This window comes from Carcharodon carcharias, chromosome 35, assembly GCF_017639515.1.
Source record: "Carcharodon carcharias isolate sCarCar2 chromosome 35, sCarCar2.pri, whole genome shotgun sequence".
NCBI lineage: Eukaryota > Metazoa > Chordata > Chondrichthyes > Lamniformes > Lamnidae > Carcharodon > Carcharodon carcharias.
In genome coordinates, this window is record NC_054501.1 from 5248830 (window position 1) to 5256633 (window position 7804).

The 7804-nt window shown below is 50.9% G+C and overlaps 1 pseudogene; it reads left to right on the forward strand.

Moving 5' to 3' along the window:
• LOC121272782 overlaps positions 1 to 3648 on the forward strand; it is a 14774-nt pseudogene extending 11126 nt beyond the window's left edge.
• The last annotated feature ends 4156 nt before the right edge of the window (positions 3649 to 7804 follow it).

Genomic DNA, 7804 nt, shown 5'->3' on the forward strand with positions numbered 1-7804 from the left:
TTCTGCAGTCTCTCTCTCTCTTTCTCACATTCATTTCTCCTGCTATGCAATTTTTAACAGACTACTTGCCTCCCCCTGCAGAGTGCAGGAGCTGATCCGATGGTGCCTACTCCATGCAACCCTCCGAACCGGCCCCCCTCGAATCAGATACTGTGCCCACCCGTGGGTGCAGAATGTCATCACCAGACCGAAAAGCGTGGGCCTCTGGAGCCCGGGGGAAGACTCCGAGTGAAGCACCAGCCAAGAGAGACAGTAGGGAGCAGACAGACCGGACATGAACACACTCTGTTGCTTGTCACCGTATGGAAGGAGGAGGAACTTTAAGGACTGATGGGGACCTCGCCTGATCGCTCTGTCAGCAGTGGCTGGCTGGTCAGTGAACATTGGCCCCTGGGCCGGAGCGAACTCGATCTGCACAACCTGTGTTCGTCTCCCTTTTTCATCGTTAAAGACGGCGCCTCCGACAGTGCGGCTCTCCCTCAGCACTGACCCTCCTACAGTGTGGTGCTCCCTCAGCACAGACCCTCATACAGCACAGCTCAGCCCTGACCCTCCGACAATGCAGAGCTCCTTCAGTATTGCCCCTCCAACAGTGATTTCCCTGAGCAGCCACATTCTCTCTCCATTCTTGCCTTAAAGCCACCTGCGAGCTTTACAGACCTGGCACTTTTCTAGAGGGGGTGTTGGGATGGGGCATGGAGAGATTCCTCCCTCACTCCCCTCCCAAACGCCACCCCACATCCTCATGCACACTGATAAGGGAAGAAGCATGGATTTAAGGGGAAAGTAACGCACAGTTTTTCGATTGCTTTGTGATGCACGATGTGGGCGAATAGCTGAGGGGTAGTTGGTGGGGTTGGGTGTGGGGGATGGCACCTGAGAGGCGTTGACCATGCCAGTGCCTTTGGGAGAACGCCAGGGGAGGCCCGAGGTTGGGTGAGGTTCTGGGGAAATTCTGGAAGCAGCTGGGCCCACCCTGGTCTGTAAATACTCGTGTATTGTGTCCAGGCTGTAGAGGGTGCCGCTGATATCATGTTCGTGGTTCAATGTGAAACTCTCTTGTGAATCGTGCACGAGACTGCCTTTAAATTATGGTGTCGAAACTAGCTGCGTATTTGTGATGTTTTGTGTGTACTCAATAAAATTAAACATTGTTTCAGTCAGTGGTATATTTTGTGTGTTAATGTCTCTGCAAACAGGAACAGGAAGAGGCCATTCAGACCCGCCCTCGAGCCTGTTACAGAGGAACAGGAGGAGGCCATTCAGTCCTTCTTGAGTTTGTTACACAGGAACAAGAGGAGGCCATTCATCCCCTCTCTCAAACTTAGGAACAGGAGAAGCCCATTCAGCCCCTCTCGAGTCAGTAACACAGGAAGAAGAGGAGGCTCATTCAGCCCCTCTGAAGCCTGTTACAGAGGAACAGGAGGAGGCCTCTTCAGGCCCTTGACCCTCGAAGGGGCTGAATGGCCTCCTGTGGATGACCCAGTATGAAATTATGGCAAACGCTGCTCCCTGCTGGTCAACAAAACAGCGACGACCTGACAGAAGCTCAACAGCAGTCGGGCAGGTTCGGTTTCAAAAGCTCATGTTGGGGAGGTGGGCAAGTTGAACGGGGGTGGGAGATGGAGAGGTGGAGGCGTTCGTACACAGAAGCACACAGCTTAAGAGGAGGCCATTCAGCCGTTCATGCATGTGCTGGCTTTTTGAAAGAGCTGTCCAATTAGCCCCACACTCTTCCTCCCCGACGCCAATGGCTCTTTCTCTCCCCCATAACCCTGCACGTTTTTCCCCTTCCAGTATTTATCCAATTCCCCCCTTATCGAAGGCAGAGAGAGAGACAAGTAAAGACTGACCACAGCGAAAGAAAGACGTGCGTTTATATAGCGCCTTTCAACACCAGCAGACACCTCCAAGTGCCTCGCAGCCAATGAAGCACCTTTGCAGGTGGGGTCACTCTTATAGGGAAAGAGATCGGCATTTTGCTGCAGAGGAAGATCCCACGAGCAGCCGATGTCACACGATGATCCAGGTCATCTGTTCCTTTTCGTGCTGTTGGCTGAGGGATACGTTTTGGGCCCAGGACACCAGAGAGAACTCTTTCCCCCAAACCCCACCCACCCCCCACCAGCCTGCTTTCCTTCCAATAGGGGCTGGGGGATCTTTTATGCCCACCTGAGGGGGTGGACGCAGGCCTCAGGTTTAATGTCTCATCCTGAAGGATGGAGAGAGAGAGAGAGAGAGGGATGTGATGAAAGAGTTGAGGCAAAGGTTTGTGTTGGGTTGAGAGAGGGCAATGGAGAGGCAAATGATGTGTCACAGAGACATAGAGGTCTACAGCACAGAAAAAGGCCCTTCGGCCCATCCAGTCTGTGTCGGTCAAACAAGTACCGAACTATTCTAATCCCATTTTCCAGCACTAGGCCCACACCCTTGTATGTCATGGCATTGCAAATACTTATAGAGTGGGGTGTATAATGCAGGCCAGAGGAAAGGGGGAGAGAGAGATAGAGAGACAGAGACAGAGAGTGAGACAGACAGTGTGAGACAGGGCGAGTGAAATAGACCAAGAGAGAGAGAAATGTAAAGTGACCCAAACAGAGAAAGAGAGATGAGAGAGACAGAGAGAGAAAGAACGAGACTGAGACAGACAGAGAGAGACAGAAAGTGAGAGAGAGATAGAGAGAGGAACCGAGAAAGAGACAGAGAGAAAGAGACACAGGAAAAGAAAGACAAAAAGAAACAGATGCAGAGATAGAGAGAGAGAGATATAGATGGAAAGAGAGACAGAGAGAGAGAGAGTCAGAGACAGCAACAGAATGAGTGATAGAGGGAATGACAGAGAGATAGAGAGAGAGAGAGATAGGGAGGGAGAGAGACAGAGACAGAGAGAAAGGCACTGAGAGAGAGCAACAGATAGAGAGAGAGAGATAGACAGAGAGAGACAGAGATACAGAGAGAGACAGACACAGAGAGATAGAGAGAGACCGAGATACAGAGAGAGAGAGAGAGAGACAGAGAAAGAGAGAGAGAGAGAGCACTTCAGAATTGCAGTGCAGAATCACCAGAACGACCTGGGTCTGAGAGGGTTAAATTCCGATGACGGGTCACACAGTCCAAGATAGTATTTCCTTGAGTATCGAAGAATGAGGGGTTTAAAATTATGTGTTTGGAGAGGGCGGGAGAACTCAGAATGAGGGGGCAGAACATCAAAGTTGGAGCCAGGCGGCCAGGGGTGATGTCAGGAAGCACTTGACACAAAGTGGAGTGGAAATGGAGAACTCCCTCCCCACGATAAGCCTATCGAGGCTGAGATGGGGGGAGGTCAATTTTAAATTTCCAACCTGAGATTGGGAGATTTTTCTGGGTAAGGGGGGGATTGAGGATTACAGAACCGAGGGCAGCGGATGGAGTTAAGATGCGGATCAGCCGTGATCTGGTTGAATCGAGGAAGGCTCGAGGGGCAGAATAGCCTCCTCCTGTTCCTGTCTAACAGGCTTGAGACGGGCTGAATGGCCTCCCAGATTACAAAGTTTCACCCTCAGCAGTGACCCTCTGATGGTGCGGCGCTCCCTCAGTACTGACCCTCCAACAGAGATTTCCATGAGCAGCCATAATCTCTCTCCATTCTCCCCTTCAGGCCACTTGTGAGCTTTACAAACCTGGCACTTTTCTGGAGGGGTTGTTGGGTGGGGCATTGAGAGATTCCTCCCTCACTCACTCCTCCCACGCCCCCCACAACCTCATGCACACTGGTAGGGCAAGAAGCGTGCATTTATAGTGAAAGCAACGCACAGTCGTTCAATGGCAATGTGATGCACGCTGTGGGCAAATAGCTGAGGGGTAGTTGCTGGGGTTGGGGTTTGGGGGGATGGCACAGGAGAGGCGTTGACCATGGTAGTGCCTTCCGAAGCGCGACAGGGGAGTACCGAGGTTGGCTGAGGTTGTGGGGAAATTCTGGAAGCAGCTGGGCCCACCCTGGTCTGTAACTACTCGTGTATTGTGTCCGGGATGTAGAGGGGGCCGCTGATATCATGTTCGTGGTTCAACGTGAAACCCGCTTGTGAATCGTGGCGCGAAAATGTCTTTAAATCGTGGTGTTGGTTAGCGAAACAACAGTCGTTAGAGAATAACAGGCTCTTCGGCCCATCGAGCTGATGCCAGAGAATCTGCCTGCGTATTTATGATGTTTTGTGTGTACTCAATAAAATTAAACATTGTTTCAGTCAGTGGTATATTGTGTGTGTGTGTGTGTGTGTGTGTGTGTGTGTGTGTACACCTCTCTGCAAACAGTAACAGGAGGAGGCAATCCAGCCCCTCTCTCAAGACTGTTACACAGGAACAGGAGGAGGCTCATTCAGGCCCTTGAGCCTCGATGGGCTGAATGGCCTCCTCCTGTACATTGCCCAATCTGAAATTGTGGGAAACGCTGCCACCTGCTGGTCAACAAAACATCAACGACCTGACAGAGGCTCAACAGCAGTCAGGCAGGTTTAGTTTCAAAAGCTCATGTTGGGGAGTGGGCAGGTTGAACGGGGTTGGGGAGAGTGAGATAGAGAGAAAGAGAGAGTGAGGCAAACAGAGAAAGAGAGTGAGAGACAGAGAGAGAGTAAGACAGACAAACAGACAGAAAGTGAGAGTTAGATAGAGAAAGGGACCGAGAAAGAGAGAGAGATAGAGACACAGGAAAAGAGAGACAAAAAGAGAGAGACACAGAGATAGAGACAGAGAGAGAAGGACAGAGAGACTCAGAGAGAGAGACACAGAGAGAGAGAGGGTCAGAGAATCAGAGACAGTAACAGAAAGAGAGATAGGGGGAGAGACAGAGAGATTGCTATAGAGAGAGACAAAGAGAGAGAGAGAGAGAAGGACCGAGAGAGACACAGGGAGGGAAGGATAAAGAGAGAGAGATAGTGAAAGAGAGACAGAGAGAGATATAGATAGTGAAAGATAGAGAGATAGACAGAGAGAGAGAGACAGAGAGAGAGAGCCCTTCAGGATTGCAGTGCAGAATCACCAGAACGACCTGGGTCTGAGAGGGTGAAATTCCGATGACAGGTCCCACAGGCCGAGCTTGTATTCCCTCGAGTATCGAAGTTTAAGGGGTGTCTGATCGAGAGGTTTAAGATGATGGGTTTGGAGGGTTGCGGTAGAGTCCAGAATGAGGGGGCAGAACATCAAAGTTGGAGCCAGGCAGTCAGGGGTGATGTCAGGAAGCACTTGACAAAAAGTGGAGTGGAAATGGGGAACTCCCTCCCCCCGATAAGCCTGTCGAGGCTGAGATTGGGGGGAGGGCAATTGTAAATTTCCAACCTGAGATTGGGAGATTTTTCTGGTTAAGTGGGGGATTGAGGATTACAGAACCAAGGGCAGCAGATGGAGTTAAGATGCAAATCAGCTGTGATCGAGTTGAATCGAAGAAGGCTCGAGGGGCAAAATGGCATCCTCCTGTTCCTGTCTAACAGGCTTGAGAGGGGCTGAATGGCCTCCCAGACTACAAAGGTTCTCCCTCAGTACTGACCCTCCGTCAGTGCGGCTCAGTTCTGACCCTCTGACAGTGATTTCCATGAGCAGCCACAATTTCTCTCCATTCTCACCTTAAGGCCACTTGCGAGGTTTACAGATCTGGAACTTTTCTGGAGAGGGTGTTGGGTGGGGCATTGAGAGATTCCACACTCACTCCCACCCCCACGCCCCCCACATCCACATGCACACTGATAAGGGAAGAAGTGTGGATTTAAGGCGAAAGCAAAGCACAGTCGTTTGATCGCATTGTGATGCACACTGTGGGCAAATAGCTGAGGGGGAGTTGGTGGGGTTGGGGGTGGGGGATGGCAGCGGAGAGGCGTTGGCCAGGCCAGTGCCTTTGGGAGAGCGCCAGGGGAGTCCCGAGGTTGGGTGAGGTTCTGGGGAAATTCTGGAAGCAGCTGGGCCCACCCTGGTCTGTAAATACTCCTGTATTGTGTCCAGGCTGTAGAGGGTGCCGCTGATATCATGTTCGTGGTTCAACGTGAAACCCTCTTGTGAATCGCAGCATGAGACTGACTTTAAATCACGTTGTTGGTTAGCGAACCGACAGTCGTTACAGCATAACAGGCCATTCGGCCCAACGAGCTGATGCCAGAGAAACTACCTGCGTATTTATCATGTTTTGTGTGTACTCAATAAAATTAAACATTGTTTCAGTCAGCGGTATATTGTGTGTTTGTATGTGTACACGTCTCTGCAAACAGGAACAGGAAGAGGCCATTCAGCCCCTCTCTCAAGACTGTTACACAGGAACAAGAGGAGGCTCATTCAGGCCCTTGAGCCTCGAAGGGCTGAATGGCCTCCTCCTGTGGATGGCCAATCTGAAATTGTGGCAAACGCTGCCACCTTGCTGGTCAACAAAACCTCGACGACCTAACAGAAGCTCAACAGCAGTCAGGCAGGTTCAGTTTCAAATGCTCATGTTGGGGAGTGGGCAGGTTGAACGGGGTTCGGGAGAGTGAGATAGAGAGAAAGAGAGAGTGAGGCAAACAGAGAAAGAGAGTGAGAGAAAGAGAGAGAGTAAGACAGACAGAAGAAAGTGAGAGAGAGATAGAGAGAGGGACCGAGAAAGAGAGAGAGATAGAGACACAGGAAAAGAGAGACAAAAAGAGAGAGACACAGAGTTAGAGAGAGAGATAGAAGAGAGACACACAGAGAGAGAGAGTCAGAGAGTCAGAGAGCAACAGAATGCGAGATGTGGGAGAGACAGAGAGATTGCTATAGAGAGAGACAGACAGAGAGAGAGAGAGAGAGAGAGAGAGGGACCGAGAGAGACACAGAGAGGGAGAGATAAAGAGAGAGAGATAGTGAGAGAGAGATAGAGAGATAAAGACAGTGAAAGATAGAGAGATAGACAGAGAGAGAGAGACAGAGAGAGAGAGCCCTTCAGGATTGGAAGCGGAAACACCAGAACGACCTGGGTTGAGGGGGTTAAATTCCGATGACGGGTCCCACAGGCCGGGCTTGTATTCCCTCGAGTATCGAAGATTAAGGGGTGTTCTGATCGAGGGGTTTAAGATGACGGGTTTGGAGGGGGCGGTAGAGCCCAGAATGAAGGGGCAGAACATCAAAGTTGGAGCCAGGCGGTCAGAGGTGATGTCAGGGAGCACTTGCCAAAAAGTGGAGTGGAAATGGAGAACTCCCTCCCCTCGATAAGCCTGTCGAGGCTGAGATGGGGGGGAGGGCAATTGTAAATTTCCAACCTGAGATGGGGAGATTTTTCTTGGTAAGGCGGGGATTGAGGATTAGAGAACCGAGGGCAACAGATGGAGTTAAGATGCAGATCAGCTGTGATCTAATTGAATCGAGGAAGGCTCGAGGGGCAGAATGGCCTTCTCCTGTTCCCGTCTAACAGGCTTGAGATGGGCTGAATGGCCTCCTAGGCTACAAAACTTCTCTCTCAGCACTGACCCTCCGACAGTGCAGCGCTCCCTCAGTACTAACCCTCCAGCAGTGATTTCCATGAGCAGCCGCAATCTCTCTTCATTCTCCCCATAAGGCCACTTGCGAGCTTTACAGACCAGGCACTTTTCTGGAGGGGCTGTTGCCTGGGGCATTGAGAGATTCCTCTCTCACTCCCACACCCACCCCCACACCCCAGCGTGCCGCTGATATCATGTTCGTGGTTCAACGTGAAACTCTCTTGTGAATCACGGCACGAGACTGTCTTTAAATCGCGGTGTCGAAACTAGCTGCGTATTTGTGATGTTTTGTGTGTACTCAATAAAATTAAACATTGTTTCAGTCAGTGGTATGTTTTGTGTGTACATGTCTCTGC